Below are 20,746 nucleotides of genomic sequence, written 5' to 3' on the forward strand. Positions count from 1 at the left end.
TAGGTGGTCTTTGAGACGTTCCGGTTTCATTGTCTATCAAAGCACTTTGTGTAATCGAGGTTGGAGTAGCAAAAGCGTTATAAAATTCAGTATCCATCGTTTACAAATTGTTCACAAATTCACAACAATTTCCTAAATTTGACAAACTTGTTCAAATAAGCGAACTGTTCCAAAAACGAACCAATCAGTGTCTTAAACGCGGACCAGATAAAATGTTCAATGAGCGGACCAGAAGACTTGACCAGATAAGCGAACCCAACAACTAAACCCTTCGAGCGAACTGTCTTTCGAGCGAACCGATGAGTTGACTAATGAGCGGACCAGTCAGATTGTACAAATGAGCGAACCAGAAACTGTCACTAAAAGCGAACCAAGCTGAATTTTCGAGCGAACCTGACCCAAAAATGTTCCTTGGAGCGAACCAGACAGGTAATTTGGAGCGGACCTGATTGATGACGTCACTTTTTGTACGAAACCGTATAAGCGAACCTCCTAAAAATTCACTTTCTAGGTCGATTTTAGTTCTGAAAACTTCAAGGGTTTGTTAATTCATGATTCCGAGTGCACTGTGTGATTTTGAGCTTGTTTTACCGAAAAAATTTTGAAAAACGTGAAGAAAGTGTAGAAAATCAGAAGAAATGCAGCTAAAATGGCAAGAACTCCTCCTCCTGAGCTCTGATACCAATTGTAGGATCATTATCGGCCCTGTTTGAGTCGTTCAGAGAAGTTCGTATCCGAATTAAGAGGCGGAAACTAGTAATTCGGTGCTATTGAAGCTGTATTCACTTTAAACTTGCTGTTTTATTGATATCGAACTCGATTACAAGATCTGACAGCACTTCGGCAGCATACCGGAACAAACACCTTCAACTATGTGTTTTTGGATCGCTCCTACGGACCTATTTATAGACATTCTGGTTTGCTTATACGTACATGTACATATAAGCGATCCTACATCGTGACACAAGAGCGAACCTACTACATACCCTATAAGCGATCCTGACCAAAACTGACACATAAGCGGACCTAGGACATGATTACATAAGCGAACCAATACAAACAAGTTATTCTAGGTTTCCGTGTCATTTCCGATCTATTCAACTTCAAGACTCGATGGAAGATGTAGTCAGCAGACGTAAGTGCACCAACATAAAGAGTCTCGCAAGCTTAAGATGCCTACGTCTGTTGAACAATACTTATATTTTTATTTGATCCCCTGTGGATACTTTTCGACTATTCGTAATACATTTGATATTACAAACAATGGTTGAAATATAATTATCTTTATGCTTCCGCTGTGCATTCATATATTGTGTGGTTTGACTATATTGTTGCCAACTACGTCACGGTAATCCCCCACCGGGCCCACCGGTGAGAAACATGGAAATCGGGGTGTGACAGGTTGGTATCAGAGCCAACATTGAGTGAATTAAACACTATCCTTATGTGTTTAATCTCAATAACACAATTGCACATACTCGAGTCCAGACAAGAACATAGGACAAATTCGAATTGTTATTCTAGTTTGTCTTTTTATTGTTTATTGTGATTTAAAGTTTTAAAAGAAGGAAATATGCCGCCAGCAATTAGAAGAGGAAGAGGAGGAAGAGGCAAAGGGCCGATCATTACTCACAATGATCACGAGGCTGGACCTTCGAACATGCGAGCTCCTTCCAGTACAAGAAGCGAGGAACCATAGAGACGAAGAAGAAACCTCTTTGAACCTGCGAGACATTCCACCTCGCACAGTTCGACACCCTCATATCGTCATTCTTTTGGACCAAACTCAGAAAATGAACCCAATAACCCTCAACCTTCGTTCATACCTCTCCAGCGATCTGCTTCGCACCGTTCTTATGGCGATCCTTCACCTTTCTTCGTAGGACAGTTTAACCCGGCGGATTATGTCCAAGAACCAATAGGGTATAACCCTTTAGGACCAGAGGATCACTTTTCTGAAGATAATGCCGTGGATATGGACGAGGATACAGATCCCATCGAGCCTGCAAGGGGTACTCCCAATCATCCAATCGAGATTTCTGATGGGTCATCCTTTCATGGAACACCCTATCAAGGTCCCGACAGTTACTAGGCGAGGTTTGACCAATGTAATTGGTACTTCACACCATCTCATCACTTCTCGCCTCATGACCAACAGCAGTAACAGGATCCTTCTGAGGATTCGCGGTTCGTGGCAGTTACGCCACCGCCACCACCACCGGTTCAACCAGTAATTCCAGATCCGCCAAGGCGTAGAAGATCAGGCGCACGGATGTCCACTCGAGGAGGGGAATTCCATTTCAGCACCCCTAGCCACTCGAGTGCGAGTCACTTTCCGTCAGTGCCTGAAGAACCACAATTAGGGGAACCTTCGGGTCACCCTGCAGAGGTGAATTCTGCACCAGTTGCACCACCTCCGCCACCTTTCGGATATGACAATCCGATACTAGCGTACGACGGTTCCACCGCGTACAATCCTTTTGAGCAGCCGACTCACACGCACTACAACTATAACTATGATGCCGATCCATACGTGGTACCGACTAATTACAATGCCCTCCATGGAACCTCTTGGAGACCAGATTACTCAGCTCATGGGTATCCAATACCTCCTAGACCTCCGGTTCAGCAACCATCGCAGCAGCCACGTTTTTCTCCACCGGAGCAAGAAGAAATACTCCACCGTCTAAACCGCGTGGAACGAGACTTCGAACAAGAACGTAAGAGTAATCGTGGATTTCTCAAAGGCCTAGCAAACCTACTAAAAGGGAGGAAGAAACGAGATCATTAGTCTCCTTATGTATTGTTGTATTTACAATTTAGTCCCTGCATGGACATTTATCGTATTTCAGTCCCTACGTGGACTTATCTTTTAGTCCCTGCGTGGACATCTATCTTGTATTTGGTCCCTGCGTGGACTTGTTTTACTATAAACCTCTGCGTAGGTATGTACTTATTTAAAAAGTCCCGTTTAGGGCAGCGTGTAATCATTATTATAAGTAATGGAATGTTATGTTATGAATTTCATTTTGTTATTATATATGAAATAAATCAAAAATCATTCCTTTTAAATTAAATCTGCCTAAATAAAGAATCTTAAGAGTGAAACCTAGCCAGGTGTCATTATAAGACCCGGCCAAGATGGTAAGACCTGATTAAAAGATTCAGATTCCCTGTTAACCTCTGTAAACATGTTAACGTTCATGGCAGATGTGATTCGTTAAAATCGCACGCGTCATTCTTATATAAGAATCCTTCTAAGGGGTTGTTTGGTAGCCTCTTAATGACCATTCAGATGCTACCTCTTAATGGTTTAAAACCTCTGAATGAATAAGAGGTTTAAGAGGTAACCTCTGAATAGTAAATCATCACATGTCACATTTTTCTACCTTCTCATTGGTAAAATTCTTAATGGTTCCATTAAGTGGTAACCTCTTAATGAACATTCAGAGGCTACCAAACAGCCCCTAAGGATTCCATAGCCCAAATTAATGATTTGTAAATCGTGGGTTAAATCATCAATGAAGATGATCATTTATTAAACATCCATTAGCGATATAGTGCCTACGGGCCCAACTTATTAAACATCTATTAGCGATGTAGTGCCTACGGGCCAAACTTATTAAACATCCATTAGTAATGTAGTGCCTATGGGCCATATTTATTGTCATATAAGACAAAAGGCAGTGGTGGTCTAGGACTCCCTGTCAGAAAGGGTAAAAGGACTACGGTTCAAACCTTCATACCTTGATTCTCTGTAATCCCGGCTAATATTATAAAACGTCCTCGTGACTAGGCTTTTATGCCACTAACAATATTGTTTGTAATTAGGATAAGTTATGTTCAAATCCTAAATAAAAGTGAGTAACAAATTAACCGGATATGGTCTCTGTTTACCATGGTTAATGAATTGCCATAAAAGACTATTCCATAATAAACTCCTAAATAAAACTTTTTCGTTATCTTCTGTAGCAGATTCAAGTTACCATGGCTAATCCAAATGAGGAGAATAGTCATTCGAAAGAAGATGAATACGATAACGCCCAGGTTCATTTGACGGGCGCTGAATTAAAAGCTCTTGTCGACGGTGCTGTTAAGGCAGCCTTGGATCGACAATACGAAGAGTACACTGAGTCCCGGAGCAGAACCATATCTAAACCACACTCAAAGCCGAAAACCCACTCAAAATCTCACAGCAAACCACCGCCTAAGCCTAAAAAGGACGATGATAATCACTCATCCAATGAAAACAGTGTTCGCCCTAAGGAAAAAGTGTTTACTGATGCATCTCGCGCCAGGGGTTGCACCTACAAGTATTTCGTATCTTGCAAACCCCGAGATTTCACTGGGGAGAAGGGCGCGGTAGATTGCATGACTTGGTTAGACGAGATGGACACCGTGGTGGACATCAGTGGTTGTGCAGAGAAAGATGTGGTAAAGTTTGTTTCACAATCATTCAAGGGCGAGGCCCTGGCTTGGTGGAGATCTCTGGTTCAGGCCTCGGGGAAGGCTGTTTTATACAGCATGACATGGGAGGAATTCATTTCTCTCATCAAAGAAAATTACTGCCCTCAACATGAGGTTGAAAAGATTGAGTCCGACTTCCTATCGTTGGTTATGACGAACCTTGACTGTCAAGCTTACCTCACGAGCTTCAACACGATGTCCCGGTTGGTTCCGTATCTGGTAACCCCGGAGCCAAAGAGAATAGCTCGTTTTATCGGTGGTTTAGCCCCCGAGATAAAGGCAAGCGTAAAGGCCTCTCGGCCAGCGACCTTTAGATCTGTAGCTGACATTTCTTTGTCCCTCACTCTAGATGCGGTCAGACAAAGATCGTTGAGGAACAAAGAAGCTGAGAAGAGAAAGCATGAAGATGATACTTCACGAAGGTCGGGCAAGAAGCACCGTGGAAACGGTGACAACAAGAGAGGGTCTGAGTCAAGGAAGGATGGGCAACAGTCTGGTGAGAAGCCCACGTGCAAGAATTGCAAGAGACACCATTATGGAAAGTGCAGACTCGAATCAAACTCGCAGACTCAGTCAAAGTCATTTGCTTGCGGGATATGCAAGTCCAAGGACCACAAGACCTTGGATTGCAAAAAGATAAAGGATGCAACTTGCTACAGTTGCAATGAGAAAGGGCACATTAAAACCAACTGCCCTAAATACGCCAAGAAGCCTGAAGAGGCCAAGAAGTCCAATGCAAGAGTCTTCATGATGGATGCGAAAGAAGCCGTGCAAGACGATAACGTGATCACAGGTACTTTCCTTGTAAATGATGTCTTTGCAAGAGTAAATTTCCTTGTCAATGATGTCTTTCCTTGTAAATGATGTCTTTGAAGTATCATATTCAGCAATTTGCAAAATTTATGATCTACGAAAGACTTATCAGCGCCCGAATAAAAAAGTACTCTTGCAAAGATATCATTTACGAGGAAAGTACCTGTGATCACGTTATCGTCTAGCACTGCTTCTTTCGCATCCATCCTGAAGACTCTCGCATTGGTCTTCTTGGCCTCTTCAGGCTTCTTGGCATTTTTAGGGCAGTTGGTTCTAATGTGCCCCTTCTCATTGCAACTGTAGCAAGTTGCATCCTTTATCTTTTTGCAATCCAAGGTCTTGTGGTCCTTGGACTTGCATATCCCGCAAGCAAATAACTTCGACTGAGTCTGCGAGTTTGATTCGAGTCTGCACTTTCCATAATGGTGTCTCTTGCAATTCTTGCACTTGGGCTTCTCACCAGACTGTTGCCCATCCTTCCTTGACTCAGACCCTCTCTTGTTGTCACCGTTTCCACGGTGCTTCTTGCCCAACCTTCGTGAAGTATCATCTTCACGCTTTCTCTTCTCAGCTTCTTTGTTCCTCAACGATCTTTGTCTGACCGCATCCAGAGTGAGGGACAAAGAAATGTCAGCTACAGATCTAAAGGTCGCTGGCCGAGAGGCCTTTACGCTTGCCTTTATTTCGGGGGCTAAACCACCGATAAAACGAGCTATTCTCTTTGGCTCCGGGGTTACCAGATACGGAACCAACCGGGACATCGTGTTGAAGCTCGTGAGGTAAGCTTGACAGTCAAGGTTCGTCATAACCAACGATAGGAAGTCAGACTCGATCTTTTCAACCTCATGTTGAGGGCAGTAATTTTCCTTGATGAGAGAAATGAATTCCTCCCACATCATGCTGTACAAAACAGCCTTCCCCGAGGCCTGAACCAGAGATCTCCACCATGCAAGGGCCTCACCCTTGAATGACTGTGAAACAAACTTCACCATGTCTCTCTCTGCACAACCACTAATGTCCACTACTGTAACGCCCTGTTTTTTCGTACTTTCCATATTTAGAAGGGCGTGCCTGGATTTCTAATTTTGGAAGCTTGTTCCTTTTGTATTTCATACTTCGTTTCAAACCATTGTAACCCGAGACTTCGATCGTAATAAAATTAATTACTTCATACAAATTATACTCCGTTTATTTTTTTTTACATGCCTAAACATTTAATCCTTATATACATTTGTTACGTGCTCGTACCCTTGTAAACACATGTGTAACTTACAATCAATACGTGATTCTAGACATCCTACACGTGCAAACACTTGATTATACGTTTACAATACACAACCTATACTTTGTTTTATAATTATTTAACTTCATGTTTTATATAATTAAGCATTAATATATATATACATATATATATATATACATATATGTGATAAAAAAATTAATTAGTAATATTATTATTATTAGTACATAGTATACATACATGATAAACTTATTATTATAAAAAAAAAGAAAAAAATGCCAACATGAAAAGGTTAGTAAAGGCCTTATGGCCGATTACACTTAAAAGAAAAAAAAAATTTGGTTGATTATATTGCAATATTAAATTGTTTTTGTGAAAGGTATAAATCACCTAACATTCATTTGAATGGTTAGTATTGTGACAAACAAATGTAACATATTAATAGCATGCTTGGGTTGAACGAATAAAAAAATATAAACCAAAGAAAGACAGCAGCATTACGGCCGCAACTATGGCTGCAATAGTTGATTTGTTTTAATTTTTTTTTATCAACCAACTAACCCCTTTAATGCCAACCAACTTTAACCCTAATCCTTCCCCTATAAATACCACACTAATCCCAGCCACTTTTCCACTTTTGCAACTCTCTAATCTCTCCAAAATCACTCAAAATCGTTGCTGCAAATCAGAGTTCGGACAGATTCATCGAGCTTTACGAAAATGGGCATAACTTCTTCATTTCTTATCCGTTTTGGTCCATTCTTTTTCCAGAACGCTTGGCTTGACCTTGGCTTCGATTCTAAGGGTTTTTCACAGTAAATAAGTCCCTGGAACTCCGGCAAAAAGGCTCCAAAGTCCACTGATTGTTTTTGTTTTCATGAAATCCTTGTTATTTCTTACCAAACTTGAGTCTATCTCATCTCAAACCTATGTCCTAATGCTTATAACCACTCCTATGGTTAGTTAGGCTTAAAAACAAGGTTGAGACATACAAAATCAGAGGATAATCCTCAAATACTTTCTGTTTTGTTTAGGGTTTTTGACCCACAAGTCATGTTCAAGCTTCAAGCTTGATGAAGGAGTGATTATGGATCAACTTGGGTTATCCAACATAGAATCCCCACATGATTTGATGATTTCTCATAGTATAGTTGTTCTTATTATTGTCTTAATATTGTTCAAGACCCTCCTTGTTTGTTTTTACATCAAGTGTAGTGGTGAACACATAAGAGGTGCCTAAATGGGAGCTTGTTCTTCCTACCTCCTACATGACTTCTATGACACATTTGAGGTACCTAAATGAAGATTAAATCTTCTACCTCATGCTTGAAATACTTGTAGTAAGGACTTATTAATATATACTTCATAACCTAAATAATATTTATGTACATTCGAACCTTTGATGTTGAATTCATGTTCATTTGTCAAAGTAGTAGGACATCATCTAGGACCTAAACCTTGTTATGATTCTTATGAGTGTTCAACTCATGAAAACATTATTATAACCCTTGTGGTTACCAAGTGTCATATAAGTGTTATGTGTTGAAGATGATTATGTTGATATAATACTTTCATGTTGTTTTATTCCGAATCTCGACTCTAAGCATACTTGAACTTTAACCCTTATACATTCGGACTCTAAATCTCTACTCGTCAACAATTGGATAATCGGAAAACATATGCAAACTTTGTGAGTATACTCGTACTTTTCCCCTTTTTACTTTTACCACTTTTGGGGTGTAACATGTTTACCTATTGAAACTTACACATGAACTTTTGTCTAAACACATGAACATTCCTATAACATGCTTGTATATGTGATGACTTGATACTTTAAATTTGGGTGATTCTTATGTGTGGAACTTATCATTAACTTCGTACGAGCCAAACCTTGACATATGTAGCGCTATAGGATTAACGACCCGCCTCTACTGAAACTTTGGTTATGTCATGAGCAAGTTGCGTTTTCTTGGTTTGATATGTTAGACACATGCCATATTTAATGTTTATCTTGAATCGCATGCTTGCTATGAGGAATTGTTCACACTTTTATCTTATGCTATGTATGTACCAAACTTGTATACTCGCCTTTGCTTTTGCATTGAATTGTATTTTAAACATGTTACAGGTTGATGATGATGAAATGAAAGAGGTAGCACGATGCCTAGATACACACTTTAGACGTTAGGTTTAACATGTTGTATCGAATTTTGGTTATGTTGGTTTGTTATTTTGGTTAAACTTGTTGTTATTTGGGATCTTGTATTGATGACTACTTGAAGTTTGAAAATGAAATTGGAATTTATTAAATATTGTCACAAATAGTGTTATGATGTCTCGAGCAATCTTCACACTTCGTCTCATCCCGATGTTTCCGCCATTGGTTGGGGTGTGACAACTACGGTGTCCATCTCGTCTAACCAAGTCATACAATCTACCACGCCCTTCTCCCCAGTGAAATCTCGGGGTTTGCAAGATACGAAGTACTTATAGGTGCAACCCCTGGCGCGAGATGCATCAGTAAACACTTTTTCCTTAGGACGGACACTGTTTTCATTAGATGAGTGCTTATCATCGTCCTTTTTAGGCTTAGACGGAGTCGAGGGTGGTTTGCTGTGAGATTTTGAGTGGGTTTTTGGCTTTGAGTGTGGTGTAGATAAGGTTCTGCTCCGGGATTCGGTGTACTCTTCATACTGTCGATCCAAGGCTGCCTTAACAGCACCGTCGACAAGAGCTTTCAATTCCGCGCCCGTTAAATGAATCTGGGAGTTGTCATTTTCATCTTCCTTCGAATGACTATTCACTTCATTTGGATCAGCCATTGTAACTTGAATCTGCTACAGAAGATAATGACAAAGTTTTTATTTAGGAGTTTATTATGGAATTGTCTTTTATGGCAATTCATTAACCATGGTAAACATAGACCATATCTGGTTAATTTGTTACTCACTTTTTATTTAGGATTTGGATATAACTTATCCTAATTGTAACAATAATGTTAGTGGCACAAAAGCCTAGTCACAAGGACGTTTTATAAAATAAGCCGGGATTACAGAGAATCAAGGCATGAAGGTTTGAACCATAGTCCTTTTACCTTTTCGGACAGGGAGTCATAGACTACAACTGTCTTTTGTCTTATATGACAATAAATATGGCCCGTAGGCATTACATCACTAATGGATGTTTAATAGGTTTGGCCCGTAGGCACTACATCGCTAATGGATGTTTAATAAATGATCATCTTCATTGATGATTTAACCCATGATTTACAAAGCATTAATTTGGGCTTTGGAATCCTTAGAAGGATTCTTATATAAGAATGACGCGTGCGATTTTAACGAATCACATCTGCCAAGAACGTTAACATGTTTACAGAGGTTAACAGGGAATCTGAATCTTTTAATCAGGTCTTACCATCTTGGCCGGGTCTTATAATGACACCTGGCTAGGTTTCACCATTAAGATTCTTTATTTAGGCAGATTAATTTAAAAAAAGAATGATTTTTTTTATTTATTTCATATATAAAAATGAAATTTATAACATAACATTCCATTAATTATAATAATGATTACATGCTGCCCTAAACGGGACTTTTTAAATAAGTAAATACCTACGCAGAGGTTTGTAGAAAACAAGTCCACGCAGGGACAAAATACAAGGATAGATGTCCGCGCAGGGACTAAAAGATAAGTCCACGCAGGGACTAAACACGATAAATGTCCACGCAGGGACTAAATTGTAATAGTAAATACAACAATACATAAGGAGACTAATGATCTCGCTTCTTCCTCCCTTTTAGTAGGTTTGCTAGGCCCTTGAGGAATCCACGATTACTCTTACGTTCTTGTTCGAAGTCTCCTTCCACACGGTTTAGACGGTGGAGGATTTCTTCTTGCTCCGGTGGAGAAAAACGTGGCTGCTGCGACGGTTGCTGAACCAGGGGTCTAGGAGGTGCTGGATACCCATGAGCTAAGTAATCTGGTCTCCAAGAGGTTCCATGGAGGGCATTGTAATTAGCCTCTACCACGTATGGATCGGCATCATAGTTATAGTTGTTGTGCGTGTGAGTCGGTTGCTCAAACGGATTGTACGCGGTGGAACCGCCGTACGCTGGTATCGGATTGTCATATCCGAAAGGTGGCGGAGGTGGTGCAACTGGTGCAGAATTCACCTCTGCAGGGTGACCCGAAGGTTCCCCTAACTGTGGTTCTTCAGGCACTGGCGGAAAGTGACTCGCACTCGAGTGGCGAGGGGTGCTGAAATGGAATTCCCCTCCTCGGGTGGACATCTGCGCGCCTGATCTCCTACGCCTTGGCGGATCTGGAGGTGCTTGCTGAACCGGTGGCGGTGGAGGTGGTGGTGTAACTGTCACGAAACGCGAATCCTCAGAAGGATCCTGTTGTTGCTGTTGGTCATGAGGCGAGAAGTGATGAGATGGTGTGAAGTACCAATTACATTGGTCAAACCTCGCCTAATAACTGTCGGGACCTTGATAGGGTGTTACATGAAAGGATGACCCATCAGAGATCTCGATTGGATGGTTGGGAGTACCCCTTGCAGGTTCTATGGGATCCGTGTCTTCATCCATATCTACCGCATTATCTTCGGAGAAGTGGTCTTCAGGTCCTAAAGGGTTATAGCCTACCGGCTCTTGAATATAATCAGCCGAGTTAAATCGGCTTTGAAAGAAAGGAGTAGGATCACCATAGGAACGGTGCGAAGCAGATCGCTGGAGAGGTATAAACGAAGGTTGAGGGTTATTGGGTTCATTTTCTGAGTTTGGTCCAAAAGAGTGACGATATGAAGGTGTTGAACTGTGCGAGGTAGAATGTCTTGCAGGTTCAAAGAGGTTCCTTCTTCGTCTCTGTGGTTCCTCACTTCTTGTACTGGAAGGAGCTCGCATGTTCGAAGGTCCGGCCTCGTGATCATTGTGAGTAGTGATCGGCCCTTTGCCTCTTCCTCCTCTTCCTCGTCTAATTGCTGGTGGCATATTTCCTGCTTTTAAAACTTAAAATCACAATAAACAATAAAAAGACAAACTGGAATAACAATTCGAATTTGTCCTATGTTCTTGTCTAGACTCAAGTATGTGCAATTGTGTCATTGAGATTAAACACATAAGGATAGTGTTTAATTCACTCAACGTTGGCTCTGATACCAACCTGTCACACCCCGATTTCCACGTGTCTCACCGGTGGGCCCGGTGGGGGATTACCGTGACGTAGTTGGCAACAATATAGTCAAACCACACAATATATGAATGCACAGCTGAAGCATAAAGATAAATATATTTCAACATTTAATGTAATATCAAAGTATCACCATTGTTGAAATAATATCCACAGGGGATCAATAATAAGATAAAAATAATTGTTCAACAGACGTAGGCATCTTAAGCTTGTGAGACTCTTTATTGATGCTAATGAGAAATATCCAGCCAATTACGCTTAGTACCTGCATTTAGTCTTTTTGGGAAAATACGTCAGTTTACACTGGTATGTCTATATCATACCGTAACGGGTCAGAACTGAAGTCAAATCAAAAGTCAAAGTTTTGCGACTTTCGGCTCCGAATCGGGTCAAAACAGTAAATGGTCGGATCAAACAAGCTTAGACTAGTTAATATACTTATTATCATGTTATATGAGTGTTAAAACAGGTTACACGCTATCTACATTACTGATTATGCATAAAATCGCAAAATAGCATTCTGTTGACTTTTTCTAAGCAAGTTTGACTCGACATTCGGACTAGTTAGAGTGGGAATCAGAGGGTGCCCTTTTAGGGGTTTAAAGCCCACATAATTACCAACAAATAACTACCTTTGATTTGGCTAATCACTGGACCATTTGTGATTAACCGTTAAGTCAACCGTTAATTACAACGGTTTGACTTTTAAGCTATAACTAACCAAAAACTCAACTAAGAAAGGTTAAGGAAGCTTACCAAAGTCCTATGCACGACTAGGGATGGCTTGGTTCTGCTTTGGAGCTCCAGAAATGATCAGAAGTGCAAGAGAAAGGTGTGAAGAACTTGTTGTACATGAAGGCCTTTATATAGTGTTCATAAGGCTCTAGATTGTTGACAAACAAGTCTACCCGTGCTCATTGATCATCAACAAGTGTCTCTAAGGGCCCTAAAGCAGGTAGGGGGCGCCTATGCTGCTACATTAATGGAACTAAGTCGGTTTGGAGTGAAAAGGCAAGCATGGAGCAAAAAGAAACGACCAGAGAGCCCCTCGCGTGACGCAACGGACCCCCCCCTTGGGCCTCGCGTCGCGCGACCCCCCTTTGCAGCAGATCTTCTATTTTCTGATTTTTGCGATTTGATCCTTGGCTCTTCAAACTCTGATTGGCCAACGTTTTCTTGCATATTGAGCCTTAAAAATTTACGTTTAGGGGCTTCAAGACCTATACCCATTTTGTTACCCGAAAAGTCCTTAACTTTCAACGTTGACGTTTAGTCCCTCGCATACGAATTTGATCACAGCTTGCTCATACGATAACGAAACTTTATGAAATTTTTGTCGTGTATTCTAGTGAGCATAATTAACCGTTACAAAGCTTCGGGTTTGTCAAAAGGTCACTCAGAGGTATAACTTAAACATGTTGACACATTTGACCCCTGTAGTTTGTAATTCCTCACTTTCTTCCACATTTCGTTCCATACGATCCATGATTCATTCGTTTGAAGGTACGAGCATCATTTAGGGTTACCGTACAGTATAATTATTCCTCGTTGACATTTTTCACCCTCGAATTTACATACTTTCAAGGTTTGTCAACTCTAGTCCTTTATTTAGTATTTAATACCACGCGTAAACTCATGATACGTGTCAACACATTATTGGACACAAAATTTCGATGTGTTACAGGCGTAAAGCCAACAAAACAAATTTTTAAACGGGTCACATTGATAATACCCAACTACTAATGAGTTGGGGTCAATTGCCCGACCAAGCGGTATTTTAAATACCGTAACCCAAGCCCGTATAACGGAAAATAAGTTAAAAGTATTTACCTTTGCAAGTATAAATCTTAATTGAATAAATTGCAAATAGCTTTTACTGGTCTCCTATTCTGGAATGAAGGTTTAAAATAACCTATTAAAATCCTAACTGGTCTTTAATTTAGCCGTAGCTTAGACCGGTCAGTTTCAACGGATAGTTACGGTTTAATCGCCTGAAAGGCGAAAACCGGGAATGGAATGTGATTTGGACCCAAAAAGTTTGAAGACTTGTTTTATATAGGTATAATAACCACACTCTGGATTTTGGGGTCAAAACAATATGGTTTGACCCGTTTCGGCTAGTTTTTGTAAACTAGTTACATAAGCCGAACCGTGCGCGCAAAAGGCGCAATGGGTAACCGTAAGAGTCCTACACTGGTTTCCTAAGTCAATATGCTTTAAAGAGGTTGTGGTATCAGTAGGATACCTTCCATAATGCCCGTAACGAGTTTAAATCCATTTTATGCCCCGTAGGGGTATTTTGGTCATTTTAAAGATTATAAAAGAGGTTTCTGAGTTCTACAGGAAATCTGAGTTTCCTGAACAGTTTATAAAGTCTAAAATACTTTATTTATTATTTAAAATTAGTAGCAACTGGAATCGGGTCAAAAGACCTTGTAGAACTCAAGTTATGGCCGAAAAGGGTATATTCGGTATTTACCGAACCGATGCCATAACCGTAGGTTATGAGCAAGTTAAAAATAATTAAAAATCTTTAAAAATCCCAAAATATTATTTTACATCAGTGTGTAAAAGGTTTGGTGTCGAAATCTGGGTTTAGATAGGCGTTATGCTAATTGCGCTATATAATTACTAAAGTTTCCGTAATTTGCGCTATTTAGCATAACTCCTATTCTGGACCTCGGATTGACGTGAAATTTTAGGGACATGCTTAGAAATCAGTAACTAAGGTTATGGTCCTTTCACATGTCCGAAATTCTCGTTTTTAAATTAAAAAGGGCGTTACGGTCAACTTTTAAGCATTTAACGGAAATGTGTAAAAGACTCGGACAAACAACGAACCGGTCACAGAGAGTTATACCATCATGTAACCTGGTCCTAAGAGAGTCCTAAGGCATATCTAAATCATACTTTAACGGGTCAGAACTGAAGTCAAAGCAAAAGTCAAAGTTTTGCGACTTTCGGCTCCGAACCGGGTCAAAACAGTAAATGGTCGGATCAAACAAGCTTAGACTAGTTAATATACTTATTATCATGTTTTATGAGTGTTAAAACAGGTTACACACCATCTACATTACTGATTATGCATGAAATCGCAAAATAGCATTTCTGTTGACTTTTTCTAAGCACGTTTGACTCGACATTCGGACTAGTTAGAATGGGAATCAGAGGGTGCCCTTTTAGGGGTTTAAAGCCCACATGATTACCAACATATAGCTACCTTTGATTCAACAAACCACTGGACCATTCGTGATTTATCGTAAAGTCAATCGTTAATTACGACGGATTGACTTTTAAGCTAAACTATGCAAAAACTAAGCCACAAAAGGGTTGGCATACTTACAGAAGCTTGGTGCACGACTAGAGATCTTAGAAGAATGCTTTAGAGCTCCAAAGATGATCAAGAGAGCAGGTTTGAGGTGTGTTTCAATTGTGTGCAATGCATTGCCTTTTATAGTGAAATTTCATGCACAAGATCATTACAACTCATCCTATAATTGCTCATGGATGATCAGCAGGTGTCCCTGAGTGCTAGGGGACATGTAGGGGGTGCCCATGCTTCAATTAATGCATCCAAGATCGTTCACAAGCTCAAACAGTGAATCTGTCCAAGTTTACTGCATCTGGGACTCTCACGCGGCCCGCATTAGAGATCAGGCAACATGGACGCGGGCCGCCTGAATCCTCATGTCAGTAAACGGATCTTTATATGGCAAGCGGCCCGCATTAGCTTGTTTGTTTCCTTAACGCGGCCCGCCTGAGGCTTGATTTCCAAGATTTTCAAATCTTTTGTAATCATTAACCTGACCTTTCGGTTTCGAAGGGGTAACTTTGCGATTTGGCCCTCGGTTATTTACGAATAAGGGCCTCGTGACTATTACCCGCATTGCTAAGTCCCCGATTAGTTTAATTACTATCCGAAAAGCCTTAACTTTTATTGTTGACGCTTTTAACCCCTCACATACGAATTTGATCATAACTTTCTCGTTTTAAAACGGAACTTCTCGAAATTTATATGGTATATTCTAGTGAGCGTATTTTACTGTTACAAAGTCTCGGGTTCGTCAAAGGGTCACTCAGAGGTATAAATTAAACATGTTGACACATTTGACCCCTGTAGTTTGTAATCTCTCACTTTCTTCCGCATTTCGCTCCGTACGATCCATGATTTATTCGTTCGAAGGTACGAGCATCATTTAGGGTTACTATACAGTATATTTACCCCTCGTTGACATTTTTAACCCTCGAATTTACATACTTTCAAGGTTTGTCAACTTTAGTCCTTTATTTAGTATTTAATACCACGTGTAAACTCATGACACGTGTCAACACATTATTGGACACAAAATTTCAAGGTGTTACATCCTCACCCCCTTAAAATAAATCTCGACCCGAGATTTACTGAAACAAATAACGGTATTTTTCTTTCATCGTGGATTCAACCTCCCATGTGAATTCCGGACCTCTACGGGCATCCCATTTGACCTTTACAATAGGTACAAGCTTCATTCGAAGCTTCTTTACCTGTCGATCTTCAATCGACACAGGTTTTTCAATGAACTTTAAGTTCTCATCAATGTGTACATCCGTATGCGGTATAACCAGTGATTCGTCAGCGAAACACTTCTTTAAGTTACAGATGTGGAACACATTGTGGATACCACTGAGCTCTTCAGGTAAGTTTAACTTATAGGCAACTGACCCGACACGTTCGATAACCTCGAAAGGTCCTATGTATCTCGGGCTTAGCTCGCCTTTCTTACCAAAACGCATCACTCCCTTCTAGGGTGATACTTTGAGTAACACTTTTTCACCTACTTCGAAGTGAAAATCTTTACGCTTTGGATATGCGTAACTTTTCTGCCTATCTCGAGCAGCTTTGAGACGGTCTCGAATCTGGACAATCTTGTCCGTCGTTTCGAAGACTCTCTCTGGTCCTGATAATTAGACATCTCCAACTTCCGCCCAACAAATGGGCGATCTACACTTTCTACCGTATAATGCCTCGAAGGGCGCAACCTTAATGCTGGTATGGTAGCTATTGTTGTAGGAGAATTCGATTAATGGTAGGTTCTTATCCCAACTACCACCCAAATCGATCGCACATGCACGTAGCATGTCTTTCAACGTCTGAATAGTACGCTCACTCTGACCGTCTGTCTGAGGATGGTAAGCCGTACTAAAATTCAAACGTGTGCCCAAAGATTGCTGGAAACTTTTCCAAAAATGCGACGTGTATCTAGTATCTCTGTTAGAGATAATGGACACAGGTATGCCATGTAAGGCTACAATCTTATCAACGTATAACTGGGCCAACATGTCGGAGCTATAAGTCTCCTTGATGGGTAAGAAATGTGCTGACTTAGTCAGTCGATCAACTATAACCCATATTGTATCATTTCCTTTCCTCGTCTTGTGTAACTTGGTAATAAAATCCATAGTTACCATTTCCCACTTCCATTCGGGAAGTTCAGGCTGTTGTAGCAAGCCTGGCGGCTTTTGATGCTCGGCTTTGACTTGTGCACAAGTCAAGCATTTAGCTACGTGAGTGGCTACAGACTTTTTCAAGCCTATCCACCAATAATTTGCCTTTAGATCCTGGTACATCTTATCAGCTCCAGGATGAACGGAGTATTTAGAACTATGGGCTTCCTGGAGGATGACATCTCGTAGTCCTCCATAAATTGGAACCCATATTCGTCCATTTAATCGTAAAATTCCGTCCTTGCTAAGAGTTAACTGCTCCTCAGTTACTCCTAGCTTTTCCTTAGGGTAGTTAGCTTCCAACACAGCTTCCCTCTGTGCAGCTAACAACCTTTCAATCAAATTATTCTTCACTTCAATGCTCTTGGCATTGATTCGGATGGGTTTCACCTTTTCCTTTCGACTCAAGGCATCAGTGACTACATTCGCCTTGCCGGGATGGTATCTGATTTCACAATCATAATCATTTAAAGTCTCCATCCAACGGCGCTGCCTCATGTTTAAATCCTTCTGATTAAACAGATGTTGAAGGCTCTTATGATCAGAATAGATCACAAATTTGATACCATACAGATAATGCCTCCACAGTTTTAGTGCGAACATAACGGCACCCAACTCCAAGTCATGGGTGGTGTAATTCTTTTCATGCACCTTTAACTGTCTTGAAGCATAGGCAATAACCTTGCCTTTCTGCATAAGCACACATCCCATGCCAGTGTGTGATGCGTCGCAGTAAACTACGAACTCTTCGGTACCTTCAGGTAATGTCAGCACAGGAGCGTTGCTCAACTTTTGCTTTAGAATATCAAAGGACTCTTGCTGCTTAGGGCCCCAAACAAACTTTACCTTCTTCTTGGTCAAGGAAGTTAAGGACGCAGCAATCCTTAAAAAATTTTCAATGAAACGCCTGTAATATCCTGCTAACCCCAGGAAACTATGAATCTCTGTAGGCGTCTTTGGCTCTTGCCAATTCAGGACAGCTTCTACTTTAGCGGGATCCACTTGGATACCACGCTCGTTGACAACATGTCCAAGGAATTGGACTTCTCGAAGCCAGAATTCACACTTAGAGAATTTGGCATAGAGTTTCTCATGATGCAAGAGTTTGAGAATACAACGAAGGTGTTTCTCATGGTCAGCTTGATTCTTAGAGTAGATAAGAATGTCGTCGATGAAAACGATGACGAATTTGTCTAAGTACGGCTTGCAAACGCGATTCATGAGATCCATGAACGCGGCCGGTGCATTAGTGAGCCCAAAAGGCATCACTAGGAACTCATAATGACCATAACGAGTCCTGAATGCAGTTTTATGTACGTCCTCATCTCTGACCTTCAGTTGATGGTAGCCTGACCTCAAGTCAATCTTCGAGAAATAACTTGCCCCTTGTAACTAATCGAACAAATCGTCGATCCTCGGCAAAGGATACCTATTCTTTATCGTGACTTTGTTAAGCTCGCGATAATCGATGCACAGACGCATCGATCCATCCTTCTTTTTGACAAACAAGACAGGTGCTCCCCAGGGAGACGAATTAGGCTTAATGAAACCTTTAGCTAGCAGTTCATCCAGTTGTGTCCTTAACTCCTTCATTTCGGTTGGTGCTAACCTGTAAGGTGCTCTAGCAACAGGTGCTGCTCCAGGGATGATGTCAATTCTGAATTCCACTTGCCTACTTGGTGGCAAACCAGGTAGTTCTTCTAGAAAAACTTCTGGGTATTCAGAAATGACGGGGATGTCTTCTATCTTCGGTTTAGGCTCATCAATAATCACTTGTGCCATGTAGATGACACAACCCTTCTTTAAACATTTTGAAGCCTTGAGCATAGTCACTTGCTCAGGCAATCCATACTGGGTATCTCTCCGAATGGTAAGCGATTCACCAGACGGAGTCTTTATCACCACTTGCTTTCGGTTGCAGACGATTTGGGCCTGGTTGTGAGATAACCAGTCCATACCCAATACTATGTCAAAACCGGCCAATTTAAAGGGAAATAGAGACAGAGGAAAAGAGTGGTTCTTACTGGATATAACACATCCATCTAACACAGTAGAGACGGTTTCTATGGTGCCATCTGCTAACTCTACCTCATAGTTTACACTCAAGGTTTTGACAGGCATATTCAGCAATTTGCAAAATTTATGATCTACGAAAGACTTATCAGCGCCTGAATCAAAAAGTACTCTTGCAAAGACATCATTTACAAGGAAAGTACCTGTGATTACATTATCGTCTAGCACAGCTTCTTTCGTAACCATCCTGAAGACTCTCGCATTGGTCTTCTTGGCCTCTTCAGGCTTCTTGGCGTATTTAGGGCAGTTGGTTTTAATGTGCCCTTTCTCATTGCAACTGAAGCAAGTTGCATCCTTCAGTTTTTGCAATCCAAGGTCTTGTGGTCCTTGGACTTGCATATCCCGCAAGCAAATGACTTTGACTGAGTCTGCGAGTTCGATTCGAGTCTACACTTTCCAAAGTGTTGTTTCTTGCAAATTTTGCACTTGGGCTTCTCACCAGATTGTTGCCCATCTCTCCTTGACTCGGACCCTCTCTTGTTGTCACCGTTTCCACGGTGCTTCTTGCTCGAACTTCGTGAAGTATCATCTTCACGTTTTCTCTTCTCAGCTTCTTTGTTCCTCGGCGATCTTTGTCTGACCGCATCCAGAGTGAGGGACAAGGATATGTCAGCTACAGATCTAAAGGTAGCTGGCCGAGAGGCCTTTACGCTTGCCTTTATCTCGGGGGCTAAACCACCGATAAAACGAGCTATTCTCTTTGGTTCCGGGGTTACCAGATACGGAACCAACCGGGACATTGTGTTGAAGCTCGTGAGGTAAGCTTGACAGTCAAGGTTTGTCATAACCAACGATAGAAAATCAGACTCTATCTTTTCAACCTCATGTTGAGGGCAGTAATTTTCCTTGATGAGAGTAATAAATTCCTCCCACGTCATGCTGTACAAAACAGCCTTTCCCGAGGCCTGAACCAAAGATCTCCACCAAGCCAGGGCTTCGCCCTTGAATGATTACGAAACAAACTTTACCACGTCTCTCTCTGCACAACCACTGATGTCCCCCACGGTGTCCATCTCGTCTAACCAAGTCATACAATCTACCGCGCCCTTCTCCCCAGTGAAATCTCGGGGTTTGCAAGATACGAAATACTTGTAGGTGCAACCCCTGGCGCGAGATGCATCAGTAAACACTTTTTCTTTAGGACGGACACTGTTTTCATTGGATGAGTGCCTATCGTCCTTCTTAGGCTTAGACGGAGTAGAAGGTGGTTTGCTGTGAGATTTTGAGTGGGTTTTTGGCTTTGAGTGTGGTGTAGATAAGGTTCTGCTCCGGGATTCGGTGTATTCTTCATACTGTCGATCCAAGGCTGCCTTAACAACACCGTCAACAAGAGCTTTTAATTCCGCGCCCGTTAAATGAATCTGGGCGTTATCATTTTCATCTTCTTTCGAATGACTATTCACTTCATTTGGATCAGCCATTGTAACTCGAATCTGCTACAGAAGATAATGACAAAGTTTTATTTAGGAGTTTATTATG

This window comes from Helianthus annuus, chromosome 7 (genome assembly GCF_002127325.2).
Source record: "Helianthus annuus cultivar XRQ/B chromosome 7, HanXRQr2.0-SUNRISE, whole genome shotgun sequence".
In the NCBI taxonomy this organism is placed as follows: domain Eukaryota; kingdom Viridiplantae; phylum Streptophyta; class Magnoliopsida; order Asterales; family Asteraceae; genus Helianthus; species Helianthus annuus.